Raw genomic sequence first — 19,991 nt, 5'->3', positions numbered from 1 at the left:
CGCCTCCGGGCCCGCTCCTGCCCGGGAGGAGAACGACGAGAGTGCCCGCCCCGCGCCCGGCGGGGCCTCCTGGCCGCTTTTTAAATCCCAGAGGATCGCGGCTTTGCTGTGTTTCTGAGCGGGGTTGGGAGGCCAAGAGAAGAGAGTTAGTGCGCCGAGTCATAGAAACCACTCACGGAAACCTCCCAGGCGGGACAGGCAGCACGGGAGGCACTGGGTTGCTTACCCGGGGGATTGTGAGCCTTGCGGGTCAGCAGCGCTGGAACCTTAGACAGGTAGCTACCAGTCTCTCATCTCCTTCACCTGTAAAGTGGGGATAATCTGCTCTGTGGGGCTGTGGAGGAAGAAACTGGGTACTTATTTTGCAGCCCTATACAAAGGTAACTGGGAAGTCTCAAGCAAAATGGGAAATGTTTGCTATAGTGTTAGGTTAAAAAGCTAATTATAGGGCTCCCCTGGTGGCGCAGTGTTTGAGACTCTGCCTGCCAATGCAGGGCACACGGGTTCGAGCCCTGGTCTGGGAAGATCCCACATGCCGCAGAGCAAATGGGCCCGTGAGCCACAACTACTGAGCCTGCGCGTGTGGAGCCTGTGCTCCGCAACAAGAGAGGCTGCGACAGTGAGAGGCCCACGCACCGCGATGAAGAGTGGCCCCCGCTTGCCGCAACTAGAGAAAGTCCTGCACAGAAACGAAGACTCAACACACCCAAAAATAAATAAGTTAAAAAAAAAGCTAATTATATTCACAGCGTGATTATATACTGTAAAAAGATACATACATCAAGAGAATGAGATGCCACAAGATGAAAATATTTGCAAAAGGCATATCTGATAAAACAGTTATCCAAAATATACTAAAAGTGCAAGAAAAGGAAAAACGCAGTTGAAAATGGGCAAAAGATCTCAACGGACACCTCACCATACAGACTGCAAATAAGTATATGAAAAGATGCTCAATATTATAGGGTATTAGGAAATTGTAAATTTGAAAAACCAATGAGATACCACTACATACTGTTGATCTAAAATAAACTGACTGCCAACTATTTCTCCAGCAAAAACAGGTTTATTATGAAAAGAATTACAATTTGGGGGCTACCACCACGGGAACCTGCATGCAAGTCCCCAGCAAAAATGGAAAGGAGGACACTTTTATGCGGGGAAAGGAAGTTGGGAGGGATATAGTAAAAAACAAAAACCAAAAAAAACAGTCCATTGCTTTTCATTGGCTGAGTTGTTGCCAGGAAAGAAAGGGTCTCTCCTATTGTTGCAGGGTGTGAGACTTCCCCCTCCCGCTTTATGATCTCCTGACTCTCTTTCATTGAGGTTTCTGTTCTTTTTTGTTTGTGTGTTTTTTACATTTCCCCCTTTTGATCAAAATCTTTCTCTGAAAGCACCTGATCAAGCATGAGGATTTTTTTTGGTGTCAGTGGCTTTTTGTACCTCAGTGCCAGGGAGGACGTTTCCTGTGTACAGTCTCACATCAGAGGGAAAAGGCAGATTTCAAACCTATTGAGGTTACATCTGAGTATCGAGGAGTAGCAGAGAGAACTGTGAGGCACTTTTCATCTAAAGTTCATATGTTACCAAGATCAGAGACACTGGAGATCATCTGAGCATGTCATCATCAAAGGTTTGGTGACAAACTCCAACAGGCCTGGAATGGATATTTTGGGAAAGATGTCTCATCAGATGTTATCTGCTTCAATTCTGGGAAATCTTGACTTTCAGGTCACCAGATGATGTGCAGGTCTAGTCAGTGTTTGGCACTTTCTTTAAGTGTGTCATGTGAATCCAAGAGTCAATTCCTTGTAGTTTGGTGGCACAAGGGTTGGTTTAGCAGTACTTGATAGGGGCCTTTCCAGCAAGGTTGAGGAGAGTTTTTCTGGAGGTATTTACTCCAGTAGATGAAATCTCCAGGTTGCAAGGTGTGATTCTTTTTTTTTGTTTTTTTTTTTTTAAATTGTTACTCTTTTTTTTTCTTTAATTATTTATTTATTTACTTATGGCTGTGTTGGGTCTTCGTTTCTGTGCGAGGGCTTTCTCTAGTTGCGGCAAGTGGGAACCACTCTTCATCACGGTGCGTGGGCCTCTCACTATCGCGGCCTCTCTTGTTGCGGAGCACAGGCTCCAGATGCGCAGGCTCAGTAATTGTGGCTCACAGGCCCAGTTGCTCCGTGGCATTTGGGATCTTCCCAGACCAGGGCTCGAACCCGTGTCCCCTGCATCGGCAGGCAGATTCTCAACCACTGCGCCACCAGGGAAGCCCGCAAGGTGTGATTCTTAAAGTCTTCATTTTCTGAGAGACACTGAAAAGATTGCTCTACCAAAATACAGTTATTCTTAATTGAAGTAATTAGGCCTTTACAATATTGAAATATCTCTCCTTTTATTAAGTCTGGGTCAGAAGAGACAGGAGTGAAGTGCATTGGGTGTCCCGTGACCATCTCAAAGGGTGAGAGTTTATGAATTTAAAAAGGGATAGATCGGTAATTCCCTGGTGGTCCAGTGGTTAGGACTCCATGCTTTCACTGCTGAGGGCGTGGGTTCAATCCCTGGTTGGGGGAGCTAAGATCCTGCAAGCTGTGGGTGTGGCCAAAAAATAAAAATAAAATAAATAAAAAGGAATAGATCTAAGATTCAGAGAGACCAATGGCAGTGCTTTTGACCAAAGTATTTGTAGGGCCTCTGTACATTTTGCCAGTTGAGTCTTCTTTTTTTTTTTTTAAATTTATTTATTTTATTATTTATTTTTGGCTACGTTGGGTCTTTGTTGCTGCGTGCTGCTTTCTCTAGTTGGCGGCGAGCGGGGGCTACTCTTCATTGCAGTGCGTGGGCTTCTCATTGCAGTGGCTTCTCTTGTTGCGGAGCACGGGCTCTAGGCATGTGGGCTTCAGTAGTTGTGGCTCGCGGGCTCTAGAGCGCAGGCTCAGTAGTTGTGGCACACGGGCTCTAGAGCACAGGCTCAGTAGTTGTGGCACACGGGCCCAGCCGCTCTGCGGCATGTGGGATCCTCCCAGACCAGGACTCGAACCCGTGTCCCCTGCATCAGCAGGCGGATTCTTAACCACTGTGCCACCAGGGAAGCCCGCCAGTTGAGTCTTAATAGCACCATCAGTGCATGCAACTAAACCAGAGAACTGAGGGTAGTAAGTGCAGTGAAGGTGTTGTAAAGCCGGACATACAGTACACACTTGTTGAAGTACCTCACCAGTAAAATGGGTTCCTTGATCACTATGAAGTTCTAGAAGGGTTTCCCAGATAGGGATAATCTTTTTCCAAAAGGACTTTTACCACAAAAAGGGGTAGTCGCCTCTCTGCAAGGGAAGGCTTCAGTCCAGTGGGAAAACATGCAGACTGTGACAAAAATATATCCGTGAGATGGGGGAAATTGTATGAAATTTGTTTGCCAGACCTGGAATGGTCCATTAGGCAGTTTAAAATATCATTGAAGGTGGGGTGGACACTGGAAAGGCTGGTTAGAAGGCTGAAGGTGACTAAAACATTTGAATTTGTAACAATCTGTTTTCCAACATCTTGGCTGCTTGCTATAATAGCAGAAACTAGGAGGGTTTTGGTTTCGTTTAGGGCCTTTGCTGCAGTTGAAGATTAAGAATTTTGGCAGTCTTCCTTTGACGTGACTTATCCAGAGTGTCAGAGAGCTGGTTTGCCAGATTAACTAAATCTGGGGTGATACAGTTTTCCAGTATATTGTGGTCCTTTTTAATAGAAGGGAGAGATTCCAGTTCTGCCCTTTAATAAACACAGAGTTAAAAGCTACCCCAGTGTAATCAACATCTGAAGGAAGACCAGAATTTTCTTTAAAAATAATCTGGAGATGATTCTAATCATGAACAGGTTCATCAGATTTTTGTGTGCAAGTCTGAATTTTGTTCCAATCAACAGGCTTTGGAAAAGCCCTAGGAATTGGCTGATGAAGTCACCGAGTGATTGCCAAAGCCTGACCATATAATAAGTTAGTGGTCAGGTGTCGCAGTTATAATTCTAGAGACCTTTCAGGACTTTGCCAATTAGTGGCAAACCCAGTGCTGGACCTGGCTTCACTGACAAGCATATGAACTAGTCGATATAAGCCAACTATAGGTTGATAGGTTTAAGTGACTGTATGAAATTCCTCAGCAAATGTGTGAAGGTCTTCAGTTACTTTAGGAAAAGCTTTGACTATGGTTCACAGTTCAGCTTTAGTCCAGGGATTATAGGAAATTAAAAGATTAGCCTCTGGATTCTCATAGGCTTAATTTTAAAGGGACAGGTTCTAATAAGTTCAGTAGAAAAGGGGAAGTTTGGTGAGAGAATTAGTATGGGGAAGCTGAGGGTATAGAGGAGGTGTAGGTGGCATAGAAGGGAAGGAGGAAGATGGCACTGGTGGTGGGCCCTGGGCATGAGGAGCAGAGGGAGAGAATGATGGTGCCAGGGGTGGAGCCTGAGACAAAACAGCCAAGGAAGAAGAGCCTGAGGCTTCGGGAACCATTTTATCTTTCTTTTAATTGTTTGTTTGCCTTAGTTAATCTTAAAATCTTATTTTGCAGAGAGGCAATTTTAGGTTCCTGATAATGTTTGGAAGGCTCAAAATACCATTTGAAATAGGTATTCTGTTCAGTTTTGAGCTATTGTAGTGGATTTAAGGAAATTAAGTTTAGGGATTTCAAAAGTTCCCCATAATGACCATTGATATTCTAAATTGCCTTTGGTTAGGTCATTCCATTTAGTTATAAATGCACATGAGGAAGGATCATGGTTCTTAAACGTACAATCAGCCAGAGTCCTTGTAAGGGGGCACCCTCAAAATATTTAGACAGCTGGGATCTAATTTCTTGGAGGTTTTTCTCCAGAGTAAAAGAATATTTTTCAAACAGCTTAAACAGCTAATAGCTTAAACAGTTTAAACTGCTTAAATAGCTCAAGCAGCTCAAACAACCTGCATGCTTAATATCAGCCAGTTCTAAGGGAACAGCCAGGTTCTCAGCCCAGTTCCCATAGAACAGCCCCTATTCCAAACGAATGGGCCAAAGGCTGAACTGGCACAATTCTAATAAAACAGCCCTTTTTCCTGAAGGAATTGGCCAATGCAACCTAGATCCAGTGAAACTCTGATTTCAAAATCAGACCAAAGTGCCAACGAGTACTCACATACAGAACAAGGCCTTAACCAGAAAGAAAGAAACCTAAAATGGATCCCAAATAAAGCATGGAGAGTATCAAAATACAAAGAGGGCAGAAGCTTGAATCCAGGAGAAAGACATAACTTCAAACATGATGGCTGACAAGAAAAGCAGTGAGTGACACTGGGCTCAACTGTGGGTAATGCACCTGTTTAATCACCAGCCCTGGAGCCATTGGGAGTCTTCTTTGGTCCCCATAAGGGCCACCAAAATGTTGACCTAAAATAGACAGACGGCCAGCTATTTCTTTTCGATAAATGGTTCTAGGACAACTGGATTTCCACATGCAAAGAATGAAGTTGGAGCCCTACCTCACACCATATAAAAAATTAATTCAAAAAGGATCAACAACCTAAATATAAGAGCTAACACCTTATAAGCTAACATCTTATGAGAACATGTAAGAATAAATCATTGTGACCTCAAGTTAGCAATGTATTCTTAGATATGACACCAAAAGCATGAGCAACAAAAAAAAGTTTGCTTAGACTTCATCAGAATTTGAAACTGCATCAAAGAACATTATCAAGAAAGTGAAAAGACAACCTACAGAGTAGGAGAAGATATTTGCAAAATATATGTCTAATAAGGATTTAATATCAAGAATTTATAAGTCACTCCCACCACTCAGCAGTTAGAAGACAAACAACATAATTTTAAAAAGGGCAAAGGACTTCAGTAGACATTTCTCCAAAGAAGATATACAAATGTCCAATAAGCATACAAAAAGATGCTCAATATTCTTAACCATTAGGAAAATGCAAATCAAAACCACAAGGAAATACCACTTCACACCTACTTGGATGGTTATAATTAAAGAAATGAAAAATAACACGTGTTGGCAAGGATGTGAAGAAATACACAGATGCTTGTATACCACTGTTCATTGCAGCTTTATTTACAATACCCAAAACAACTCATGTCCATCAATATAGGAGTGCATAAATGAAATGTGATCTATACATTCATGGAATTTTATTCAGTCATAAAAAGGAATGAAGTTCCAATACCTGATACAATGTAGGTAAACCTTGTTAACATAATGCTAAGTGAAATAAAAGAACACAAAAGAACAAATACTGTATGATTCTATTTATCTGAATATCTAGAATAGGCAAATTCATAGAGACAGAAAGTAGATTAGAAGCTATCAGGGGCTGAAGAGAAGGACAATGCAGTTATTCCTTAATGGTTACCAGGTTTCTATCTGAAGGTGATGAAAAATTTTTGAAGTAGATACTGGTAATGGTTGCACAACATTGTAAATGTGATTAATGCCACTGAATTGTACACATAAAATTGTTAAAGTGACATACAGTCATCCCTTGGTATCTATGGGGGATGGGGTCTAGAACCCATCATGGATACTAAAATCTGCAGATGTTTGAGTCCCTTGTATTAAGTGGCATAGTATTTGCATATAACCTACGCACATCCTCCTGGATACTTTAAATCATCTGTAGATTTATAGTAGCTAATAGAATGTAAATACCATATAAGTCATTCCTGGCATGTGACAAATTCAAATTTTGCTTTCTGGAACTTTCTGGAATTTTTTTTTTCTGAATATTTTTGATCCATGGTTGGTTGAACCTATGGAGGTAGAACTTACAGATACAGAGGGATGACTATATTTATATTTTGTTATATTTTAAAACCACAATAAAAATTAAAATCACTGAAGGCTTCTGGTGAGAATGTAAAATAGTCAGCCACTTTGGCAGTTTCTTAAAAAGTTAAGCATGTACCAATTTGATCCAGTCATTCAACTTCTACGAATTTACCTAAGAGAAAAGGGAGCATATGTCCATAAAAATAAATGTACACAAATGATCATAGTAACTTTATTTGTAGTGGCCCAAAGCTGGAATCAACCCAAATGTCCACTGACATGTGAATGAATAAACAAATTGTGGTACAGCCATACAATGGAATTCTACTCAGCAATAAGAAGAATGAACTGTGCAGTGATGTGGATGAATCTCAAAATTATTATGCTGAGTGAGAGAATCCAGAGGGGGAAATACATACTGCATGATTCCATTTACATAAAATTTAAGAAAATGCAAACTAATCTATAGTGACAGAAGCAGGTCAGTGGTTTCTTGGTGATGATAGGGGAAGGGAGGGGCTGAAGTGAGGGACTACAAAGGGGCACAAGGAAACTTCTCAAAGGACAAATATGTTCACTACCTTGGTTTTGTGAAGATTTTGTGAGTGTGTACATATGCTCGATTCTTATCAAATTGTACCCATAAAATATATACTATTTGTCTTATGTCAGTTATACCCAAATAGAACTACTTTTTAATTAAACCCCTGCCCCAAGAATTACATCTGACTTTTTGTAAGAAATCATACAAGAAGAGAATGAAGTAAAATATGTACTGTTGAAAGAAAAAACCCACCAACCTAGAATTCTGTACCCATTGACACTATCCTTCAAACATGAAGGAGAAATAAAAATGTTCTGAGAAACTGAGAATTTGTCATTAGTAGATGTGACCTGTGAAAAATGTTAAAAAGTTCTCCAGAGAGAGGGAAAATGATATGGTTCAGAAACTCAGATCTACATAAAGGAAGGAAGAGTGTTAGATGAAGGTAAAATCACACCTTTTATTATTCTTAATTAACATAATAACTGTTCAAATTAATAACAGTAACAATATATTCAGTGATTATAGCATATGGATAGGTGAAATGAATGGTAGCAATATTACAAGGGATTGAAAGGAAGAATTAGGAATACTCTATTACAAGGCACCTGCACTAGCTGAGAAGCAGTATAATGTTATTTGAAAGTAGATTTAGATTAGTCATAAATGTATATTGCAAACCCTGGGGCAATTATTTTAAATATTTTTAAAAATATAATTGATGTACCAAGAGAAGAGAAAAAATGGAATCATGAAATGTTCAATTAAAACCAGAGAAAGGTGAAAAAGAGGAAGCTTTTTTTTATAAAAGAAACAGAACAAATGCAACAAATACAAAGTAGTTACAAACATGGTAGATATTAATTTAACTCTATTAATAGTGGTTTTACATGTGACTGGCCTAAATATACTAAATAAAAGACAAAGACTATCAGGTGTATAATAAAACAAGGCCCAACTATATATTGTCTACAAGAACCCCTCTTTAAATATAAAGGCACAGATAGGTTAAAAGTAAAAGGATGGAGAAAGATACACAAGGCTAACAGAAAAAACAAAACAAACAAAGAAAAAACCGCTGACAGAGCTATATTAATTCCAGGCAAAGCAGACTTTAGAGCCAGGAAAATTATCAAGGATAAAGAGGGGCATTACATAATGATAAAGGGGTCAATTCTCCAAGAAGATGAAACAGTGCTTGATGCATATGCATCTAACAACAGAGGGTCAAAATGTGTGAAAAACTGATAGAACTTCAAGGAGAAATAGACAATTCCACTATTATAGTTTTAAGATTCACTACTCCTCATACAGTAATTGATAGATTCAGCAGGCAGAAAATCAGTAAGAATATATTTGAGCTGAACAGCACCATAGTTAACTGGATCTCATTGACATTTCACCCCAAAACAGTAGAATACACATTCTTCTCAAGATCACATGGAATATTCACCAAGATAGACCACATTCTGGGCCATAATAAATATCTTAACAAATTTAAAAGAATAGAAATAAAATATATTCTTAGATCATAATGGAATTAAAACAGAAATAAATAGCAGAAAGATAGCAGGGAAAAACATCCCAGGATATTTGGAGATTAAACAACACACTTCTAAATAACACATGAATGAAAAAAGGGCTCAGGAGAATTTTTTAAATATTTTGACTAAATAAAATATGACTGATCAAAATTTGTGGGATGCAGTAAAAGTAGTGCATAGAGGGAAACTTATAGCATTAAATGCATATATTAGGAAAGAAGAAAGACCTAAGATCAATAATGTAATCTTCCACATTAGTGAACTCAAGATAGAAGAGCAATGTTAGCCTAAAGATAGAAGAAAAAAGAGAAATAATAAAAATTAGAGGTAAACCTAATGACACTGAAATCAAGAAATCAACAGAGAAAATTAAATTGGTAACCTCGAACCAAGCTAACCAAGGAAAAAAGAGAGAAGTCACAAATTAGTTTCAGAATTCAAACAGAGGTCATCACTACTGATTTTGTGGGTATGAGAAGTGTAGTAAAGGAATATTGAACAACCCTATGCCCACAAAATTAATAAATCAGATGACATGGACCAATTTCTTGAAAGACACAAACTACTGAAACTCACAAAAAATTAAATAATCTGAGTAGGCCTATAACTATTAATTCTCCACAATCTCCAGAAAATAGAAGCAGAGAGATTATTCCCTAACTCATTTTATGATGCCAGCATTACCCTAATACCAAAATCAGGTGCAGACATTACAAGAAAATAAAACAGTATCTCTTAAACATAAATACAAAATTACTCAAAAAATATTTGCAAATTCCAATCCAACAGTGCATACAAAGAATTATACATCATGATCAATTGGGATTTATTCCAGGCACACATGACTGGTTCAAATTAGAAAATCAATTAATGTAATCTACCACATCCGTAAGCTAAAGAAGAAAAATGATATGATCATATCAATTGATGCAAAATAACGTTTGAGAAAATCCAACACCCATTCATGATAAATTCTCAGCAAAGGAGGAATAGAGGGAACTTCCTTAACTTGATTAAGGACATCTACAAAATCTTCAGGTAACATCATACTTAATTGTAAGAAACTGGATGCTTTTCCCCTAAGAACAGAAACAAGGCAAGTCTCTTCTCACCACTCCTACTCAATGTTGTACTGGAAGTCTTAGTGCAATAAGACAAGAAAAAGAAGTAAAAAGTATACAGATAGGGGAGGGAGAAATAAAACCACCTTTGTTCACAGAGGACATAATTATGTACGTAGAATATCACAAAGAACTAGCAAACCAAACAAAAAACTCCATGAACTAATTAGTGATTTTAGTAAGGTTGCAGGACACAAGATTAATATACAAAATTTAATCACTTTCCTTTATTCCAGCAATGAACAACTGAAACTTAAAATAATACCATTTGTATTAGCATCAAAAAATGAAATAGGCATAAATCTAACAAAACATGCATAGAGTTTAAATGTGGAAAACTACAAAATTCTGATGAATGAAACAAAAGAAGATCTAAATAAATGGAAAGATATTCCAAATTCATGGATTGGAAGAATAAATATTGTTAAAATTTCAGTTCTTCCCAACTCATCTAGAGATTTAATGTAATACCAACAAAAATCCCAGCAAGCTATTTTGTGGATATTGACAAACTGATTCTAAAGTTTATATGGAAAGGCAAAAAAACTCAGAATAGCCAACACAATGCTGGAGAAGGAGAACAAAGTTGGAGGAATGACATCAGCGGACTTCAAAATTCTACAGAGCTTAAATAAATAAATAAATAAATAAAATTAAAAAAAAAAAAAAAAGAAGACCCAACACAGCCATAAATAAATAAATAAATAAATAAATAAATAAATAAAATTAAAAAAAAAAAAAAAATTCTACAGAGCTACAAAAATCAATACAGTATGATGCTGGTGAAAGAAAAGACACATAGATCAATGGAACAGAACAGAACAACCAGGAGAAGACCCACACACATATAGTCAACTAATCTTTGACAATGGAGCAAAGGCAATTCAATAGAGAAATAATACTCTTTTCAACAAAGGGTACTGGAATAATTAGACATATGCAAAAAAGGAAATCTAGACACAGAGCTTATACCTTTCACAAAAACTAACTAAAAAATTAATCATAGTCATACATTTAAAATGCAAAACTATAGGGCTTCCCTGGTGGCGCAGTGGTTGAGAATCTGCCTGCCAGTGCAGGGGACATGGGTTCGAGCCCTGGTCTGGGGGGATCCCACATGCCGCGGAGCAACTGGGCCTGTGAGCCACAACTACTGAGCCTGCGCGTCTGGAGCCTGTACTCCGCAACAAGAGAGGCCATGATAGTGAGAGGCCCGTGCACCGCGATGAAGAGTGGCCCCACCTGCCGCAACTAGAGAAAGCCCTCGCACAGAAACGAAGACCCAACACAACCATAAATAAAAATAAATAATTAATTAAATAATTAAAATGCAAAACTATAAAACTTCTAGAGAAAACATAAGAGAAAATCTAGGTGACCCCGAGTTTGGCAATGAGTTTTTAGATATGATACCAAAAGCATGATCCATGATAGAAAAACTGACAAATTAGACTTTGTTAAAATGAAAAATTTCTGCTGTGGAAAGAAACTATTAAGAGAATGAAGAGAAACAACATACTGGGAGAAAATATTTGCAAAGCACATATCTGATAGAGGATTTGTATTCAAATATTCTTTAAAAACTCTTAAAACTCAACAATACAAAAACAAACAACACTATTCAAAATGGGCAAAATATCTGCACAGCTCACCAAAAAAAATATACAGATGGCAAAAAAAATATGAAAAGGTGCTTAACATCATTTGTCATTAGGGAATTACAAATTAAAGCAACAATGAGTTGTTTACTTATTGTAGTCATCACTACACACCTTTTAGAATGGCTAAAATCAGAAACAAAAAACAAAACAAAAATACCAATCGCTGGAGAGGATATGGAAAATAAGTAGCTTTTTCACTGCTGTTAGGAATGTAAAATGGTACAGCCACTGTGCAAGAAAGTTTGGCAGTTTCTTAAAAAGCTAAACACAGTCATACCTGTGATCCATCAGTTATACTCCTACTTATTTACCCAAATGAATTGAAAACTCATGTCCACACAAAAACCTGAACATGGATGTTTATAGCAGCTTTATCCATAACTGCCAAAAACTGAAAGCAACCAAGATGTCCTTTAACAGATGAAGGATAAACTATGGTACATACATGCAATGGAATATTATTCAGCAATAAGAAGAAATGAGCTATCAAGCCACAGAAACACATGGAGGAAACTTAAATGCATATTTCTCAGTAAAAGAAGCCAGTCTGAAAAGACTACATGTTGTTTGATTCCAATTCTATGACATTTTGGAAAAGGCAAACTATACATACAATAAAAAGATCAGTGGTTAAAAAAAAAAAAAATCAGTGGTTGTCAGAGGTGTGGGTATGGAGGGGAGGCATGAATAGTTGAAGCACAGGGAAGTTTCGTACAGTGAAACTATTCTATGATACTGGAATAGTAGATACATAATGTCAGACATTTGTCAAAACCCATAAAACTTTACTACACAGAGAGTGAACTTTAATGTATGTGAATTAGAAAAATAATAATTTAGGAGGTCTGGAGATTCCAGGAGAAAATGTAGACTGTGACAAGAGCGTCTAATTGTATTACAAAAGTATAAAAGAACCACCCCAAGGAGGGTGGGGGCAGGGGAAAGGGACCTCAGTCACCTTGGAGTCCATAGGCTAAAGGCAAAAGGAACTGCACCCGGGACGATGCTCTAATTGATAACGTCGATTCTCACGGTACACATGTTAACAGTTCCGACACTGCTGTGCATGGTTGCTGGACCTGAACAATTGAGTGGTGGACGGCGAAAGCCAGGGTTCTTGTCATTAGAACGCGAATTTACAGATCAGAAAGGGGAGGAGGCTAGAATAGTCCACGTGTAAGGGACAGAGTTGATGATGGTAAAACAATGTAGAAACAGATGGCTACATATAAAAATATTTACACATATATGTATATACGTGAATTGGTTGCACACATACATTTCTTTGCTCTGCCAGCTAAGGGAGCCTGAAAGAAATCACACTATACCATAGCAACCAGCACACCTAGTGCCCAGATCTTGTTTCTAAAAGGGTTCCCAATGGCCAAAGCTGGAAGACGATGAGCAACATAACTTAAAAAGTAGCACTGGGGGGCTTCCCTGGTGGCGCAGTGGTTGAGAGTCTGCCTGCCAATGCGGGGGACACGGGTTCGAGCCTTGGTCTGGGAAGATCCCACATGCCGCAGAGCGACTGGGCCCGCGTGCCACAATTACTGAGCCTGCGCGTCTGGAGTCTGTGCTCCGCAACAAGAGAGGCCGCGATAGTGAGAGGCCCGCGCACCGCGATGAAGAGTGGCCCCTGCTTGCCGCAACTAGAGAAAGCCCTCGCACAGAAATGAAGACCCAACACAGCCATAAATAAATAAATAAATTAATTAATTAATTAATTTAAAAAAATAGTAAGGTTATGATGCTGGTATATAGTATTAAAAAAAAAAGTAGCATTGGATTATAACCTAAAGTAGAAAATAATACCCACGAGCGCATACTGATACAAATAAATGATTGAATAAATAAATGGAGAAGAAACAGATCTCCTACGCAGAATCCCAAATAAATTATGCACGTATTCCAGTCTAACCAAGGTGGGACGTAACTCCCACTCTTTAAGCGTGGGCTCCACCAAGTGACTTCTTTCCAAATCATACAGCATGGAAAGGGGGAAACAGAATACAACTGCTTCAGCCAGCTGATCAGATCAAGTTCAACATCAACCATCATAAATCATATTGATAGTATGTACCCTTGATATGATGTGATGAAAATGGCACTTTCCCTCTGTGAGCTTCCTCCCCAAAACCAGAACTCCAGACTAATCATAAGAAAAAAAATCAGGCACATTCCATTAGAGGGACAACCAGTATACCTGACCAGTATTCTTCAAAACCCTCAAGGTCATCAAAACCAAGAATCTCTGAGAAATCTCACAGGCAAGAGAAGCCTAAGAAGACATGACAAATAAAGGTAACATGATATCATGGATGGGAGGCTGGAACAGAAGAAAAGACATTAGGTAAAAACCAAGGTCATCTGAACGAACTATGGACTTTCATTAATAATAATGTATCAGTGCTGGTTCATTAATTGTAACAAATGTGTCATACTAATGTAAGATAATAAAGGGGAATAAGATAAATATTAGTATGACACATTTATTATCTTACATTAGTAAGGTAATAAAATATTATCTTACTAATGTAAGATAATAAATGTGTCATACTAATGTAGATCCTGTATCCATAGGGTATATGAAAACTGCAATTTCTTTCAATTTTTCTATAAATCTAAACTGTTCTTTAAAATGGTCTATTAAGTTTTAAAATGCTAAAAAAAATCAGTTAGCTGTACTTGTGTGGGTCTATTCCTCTCTCTCTCCCCTCTTCAGCTGATCTTGTATCTATTTCTTTGCTACCCCACATTGTGTTCATCACTGTAGCTTTAGGATAGGTCTTCAGATTGGGCATTGTGGAGCCAAATGTATGCTTTCTCGAAATTGTTTTAACTATTCTAGCTTCTTTGCCTTTCTCTGTACATTTTAGAATCAACTTGTCTGTATTCACCAAAAATTCTCTAGGATTTTGACTGGAACTGTATTACATGGATGTATAAGGGGAGGTACAATGGATGGATGGGGAGAATTAACATCTTAACACTACTGATTCTTCCAATCCACAAATATGGTGCGTTTCTCTAGTTAAAGATCTATTCTAATTTTTTATCAGCTGTTTGCAGTTTTCAGTATAGAGACAGTGTACATGTTTTGTGGGATTATTTCAAGAAAAAACTCTTTCTAGGAAAGAAATTCCTCACGGTCGCAATTCAAGGAAGAAGAAAAACATTAGTAAACATTTAGGTGCCTCACCGCATTCAAAGCTGAGCAGTAAGGTTCTTAGTGTGTACTCTTTAAAGAGAGAGATCATTTTATACTCAGTGGTAGTTTGGAAGGTTCACTTTCACTTGATTTTACAACACACACCATTGGAAAATAGGACAGAATAAATCATGTCCTCTCAGGATGAAACAGGCAAACCTTATTAGAAATCTCATTTAATTTTGTTATTTTAGGTGAGCAGTTTTGTGTTCTTCTGAAAATGGAAACAGTTCACACTGTATCCTGGATGACGGGGCACTGACTTTTGCCGTCAGCCACAGCCGCATCCTGACAAGTATCAACCTGATCGTAAGAATTTCGCTTTCTTCTCCTCCAGGCCCGGACTCAACCCACAGCAGGAAGGACTGGCCTAAGCTCCCTGAGCCTGAGACCCATTACACTCGGATGGTAGGGTGACGAGAGAGAAATGGGACCGGGGACGGCCCGCAGGCTTGTTTGTCCTGCACCTCAAGTCCCTGGCAGGGAGCTCGGCCCTTCAGACGACGCTGTGCGACTGTTCGTCCTCCCAGGAAGCAGAATGGCAAACACCCTCCCACCCACCGTGCCAGGGGGCGGCACCAAAGGCCAACACTGGGCCAGGAGCCAGAGCAACCCAATTACAACATAAATTCTTGATTTTGCGTCAGGTCTTAAAAAGAAAATATGTGCACAATGCTAAAATAATCTGTTTCAGGTCATTCTTCCAAGAATAGGAGTTTGAGAATGCAGGGACGTTCTTGTCAAGGTTTTTCATCCTAATCTCCCAAAGTCCACGTTTCTTACCTGCCATGTCTTGGAAAGGTGGTTGTTTTCCTCAAGAGGATTTTATTTAGGGCTCCCATCTGGATGTTGCAAAAGGGAGGACCCTCTGTGAGCTCTGGCTTGTGTGCCAGCCCTGACCCCTCTCTCCTGAGGGGTCGTGGGCCTGGGAGCGGGGGATCCTGCAAGGAGGAGGGGCAGAGGGAAAGGTCCGGGCTGGCAGGGCCCTGCGCCAGCAGGAGCTCAGCACCCTGGTCAGCCAGCCGTCCCCGTGTGCACCCAGGTCGCTGCTGCACCACCTTGGGGCATGAAGCCTTCGTGTTCTTCCAGTTAATCCCATGGGTCCCTAAATGCCCTTATTCGCTGGGCTCCCCACTTCTACCCAAATTGCATGAAAATCCTGGGGATTTTATCAGGGGTTTCACTTATAACCTTCAGGAGGTGAGAGGCTTGGAAAGTCTGATCTGCCCACAAGCACTGGTGCTTCTGACCCTGCCATTTGGGGGTCACTGTCGGGTCCTGCATGGCCTAATGGACTTCTGTCCACTGAGACAGTCACGTCCTAGATGGTTCAGAGCCCACAGCCCGCAAGGGCCCCCGGAGTGGGCTCCAAAGAAGCAACTCTTTCAGCTCACATTCACGCAGGTTTTAAAACAGTAAGTATCTAGATTTACTTTCTTTCTTCCTTAAGCGATTTCACATACAGAAAAGTAAATGTTATATAATTATTTCTCAAAGGACAGTGAAATGAATACTCAGGTACTCACCCTCTAGTTTAAGAAATAGAACATTAATAGACCTTTAAAAGAGCTGTGTGCCCCCTCCCATCACATTCCTATCCTGAATATTTCATTATAACTCTACCACTTCAGTATGAATCTCCAGATGCCTTATTTGGCATGTTTCTATACTTACTCTAAGTGATCTTCTGTGACCTGTTTTCTTCCCCGTTCAACTTTATGATTATGAAACGTGTATGCCTGTGGTTAACTTTTTTTTAACTGGGAAGTAAAATGTGTAAATGCTCCATTTTACAGGGTCCATTTTCTAAAGCTGTGGCTCTAATAACCCACGAGCAGTGTATAGGTTTTCCGGTTGGCTTCCATTCTAACACGTGCTACAACCCAAACTTTTAGATTTCTGCTAGTCTGCTGGGTGTAAGATGGCTCACCACCGCACTCCATGCACATTTCTCCTGAAAAACTGACATCTTCCCTATGTGCGTCGGCCAGGTGTGCACCCTCTTCCGTGGAATGCCTGGCATTTGAGCACACGTGTGCGTGTGCAGGTGTGTCCTTTCTCTACCTCTTATGGTCCACATTAAGCTTATTTGAATAAGTTTTTTATTCCATCTTTATTCTTTGCTAATGAGCATTCAGCAATATAGATACCCGTCAAATATTCCTTGCGCTGCAACCCACAAATCTGATAATATAGTATTTTAATTATTATTCAGTTCTAAATACTTAAAAAATTCTCCATTATAATTTTAACTTTGAGTTATTGAAAAGAGGGTTGTCAAATTTCAAGTGATGTGTTTCTTAGTTATCTTTATGATTTGATTTAGTTATATTTTGGTCAGAGATGGTCTTCTGAATTTACATATTCTTTGGAATTTGCTGAGATCAGAATTTGTATGATTTTTCCATGAATGTTTCAGAAAAATATGGATTTTCTTACTGCTGGGTGCAGTGATTTTTATGCAAGTATTAAGTCACTTTTGTTCAAATCTTTATTCTTTTGTGTGTTTGACCTTTCACTTACAAGGAGATGTGTGCTGAAATCTCCCACTCTGATAGTAGATTTGTCGATCTTTTTTTTAAAATAAATTTATTTATTTTTATTTTATTTTTGGCTGTGTTGGGTCTTCGTTTCTGTGCGAGGGCTTTCTCTAGTTGCGGCGAATGGGGGCCACTCTTCATCGCGGTGCGCAGGCCTCTCACTATCGCGGCCTCTCGTTGCGGAGCACAGGCTCCAGACGCGCAGGCTCAGTAGTTGTGGCTCACGGGCCTAGTTGCTCCGCGGCATGTGGGATCTTCCTAGACCAGGGCTCGAACCCGTGTCCCCTGAATTGGTAGGCAGATTCTCAACCACTGTGCCACCAGGGAAGCCCCCTGTCGATCTCTTTTTATAACTCAGTTTGTTTTATATATGGTTTAAAACTGCTTATTAAATGGATACGAGTTTGGAATTGGTATAACTTCATATTGAATTGGAACTCTTACCATTACACAGAAACCTCCTTTACCTCTAATCATCTGTTTATATTAATATAGCTGTTCTGCCTTCTTGGGCTTAGGATCTGCATGGTACATCTTATAACTTTTTTTTTTCTTTGGTTTTGTTTTAGATATATCTCTTGTACACAGCAGATAGCTAAACTTAATTTTTTATCCAGTTTGACTCTGCCTTTTACATTTTTTTGTGATTATATACATATTAGGATTTTTTCACCATAATTTTCTGCCTTTGTCTTTTTTTTTTTCCTGCCATGCTGCTTGGCATGTGAGATCTTAACTCCCTGACCAGGGATCAAACCCATGCCCCCTGCAGTGGAAGTGCAGAGTCTTAACCACTGGACCCCCAAAGAATTCCCCACTGTCTGCTTTTACTGTTTTTTTCTTCCAGTCTTATTTTGGATGATGGCATTGTCTCACTCCATTCTAATTTGATCCTCAATTTCCATTATTTTAATGCTTATCCTAGAAACTTGAATACATATATTTCACTTAAAAAGCTAAAGTTAATTATTAACTATCCTTCTCCTTGAAAAGAACAATTGGCTGTTTTAATTTAGATTATACTATTTTACGTGTTATTTTCACCCAGCATTTTAGTTCTGGTTTTTAACCCTATGAGTCAGACTTCATTGTTAAGTGTTTTACACGGTCAATATTTGTCTAGATTCTCCCAAGTTTACCCTGTTCCTTGCTCCCCATGCCCTGTTGCATTTCAAACCTTCCTTCCTTCCTTCTGGAATCACTGCCCTTCTAAAAGAAATACAACTTTTAGAAATTCCTTTAGTAATGTCTGTCCATAGCAAACTGTATTTTTTGATTTTATGAAATGCCTTTGTTTTACTCTAATAATTGAAAGAGACGTCTAAATTTATAGTCATCCTTTTTTGCAACATGTCGATGGTGGTATTCTACTGTTTTCTGTTGTTGCTATTGAGAAATCAGCTGTCAGTTAAACTGTTGTCCCTTTACAGGTGATCTATCCCTTCCACTTTTCTTTCGTGTCAGGCAGTTTCACTATGCTATGTCTGGGTATAGGTTTTCTTTTACTTATCCTGCCTGAGACATGTGGTACTTACTAAATCTGACATTCTTCACAAATTCTGGGAAATTCCCAGCTATAGTACTTTTTGAAGTATGGCACGCCCCCATCTTCTCATTCCAGAAATCCAATTAAAAATGTAATAGGCCTTTCACTCTATTTTCTCTCTTAATCTACCCTTCATCCTTTCCACTTCATTCCTTATTTGTTTAGGTCTGTCAGTTCACCAGTTCTCTCTTCATCTGTGTGTAACCTAGTGTTTATCCTGTTCACTTGAGCTATTTTTCAAATCTGTGTGGTCACTTTTGAATGTCTCTTGTCTGTTGCTCAGTGTTTGATTCCATTTTTATTTCCTTAAACATCATTATTTTGTGTTACGTATCTCACAGTGGCAATATTAGAAGCTCAAGGGTGGTAAAATCTACTGCATGGTGTTTCTGCTTACTCTCAGTCATGATATTTGGTTTCCTCATGTATCTGGCAATTTGGGAGTTTATACTAGGCTGACTTAATCAGGGAGCATCCTGACAGGCACGAGACAATGTTTTTCTCTAGAGTAAGTTTACTTCTTCCTGTACTGAGGATTGTCGTCATTTGGGGCCACTTAATTTCTTTAGATTTCCCCTTACTCTGTATGTGGGTAGAGTAAGTCCCATTCCAGGATCCTATGATACTGGAGAGACTTTTTTTCCACCCAGAGCTGAGATGGATGTAGGTTAACTTCCTGTCTCCCCATAAGGGCAGGTGTAATTTTCTACCCACCTTCTGACAGAGGTGGCCCCCTCTATGCAAGGTCTCAACTGAGCTGCCCACATTGCACAGACGCAAGGTCTGGCCTCTTGCTTCTCTTTTTGTTGGAATATTAACATCACAGAGTATTGATAACATAGAGCATTGATACCATGTGACCCCGAGGCAGCCTAAAGTTCCATGTTTCTATCCATTCTGCCCTCAGTAACTCGTTAGGCTTTTGGTGTTAAGGGGCAAGGCTGGTGGGTAGGGGGTGGGGACAGAGTTGTGGATATGCTCAGACATTTCCCTCAATTTCTTACGACCTCAGCAACGCATTTAAACGTC

General features: G+C 39.3%; 1 long non-coding RNA gene across 1 annotated transcript; it reads left to right on the top strand.

The window, feature by feature from the left end:
- Positions 1 to 145: 145 nt before the first annotated feature.
- Positions 146 to 17,486, top strand: LOC309637918. Its single transcript, XR_014250862.1, has 2 exons — positions 146 to 275; positions 15,214 to 17,486. It is a non-coding gene; the product is annotated as an uncharacterized lncRNA (long non-coding RNA).
- The last annotated feature ends 2,505 nt before the right edge of the window (positions 17,487 to 19,991 follow it).

Source organism: Balaenoptera physalus (assembly GCF_965194825.1).
Source record: "Balaenoptera physalus genome assembly, chromosome: 11".
Classification (NCBI taxonomy): domain Eukaryota; kingdom Metazoa; phylum Chordata; class Mammalia; order Artiodactyla; family Balaenopteridae; genus Balaenoptera; species Balaenoptera physalus.
This window is presented reverse-complemented; position numbering and strand designations above follow the sequence as displayed.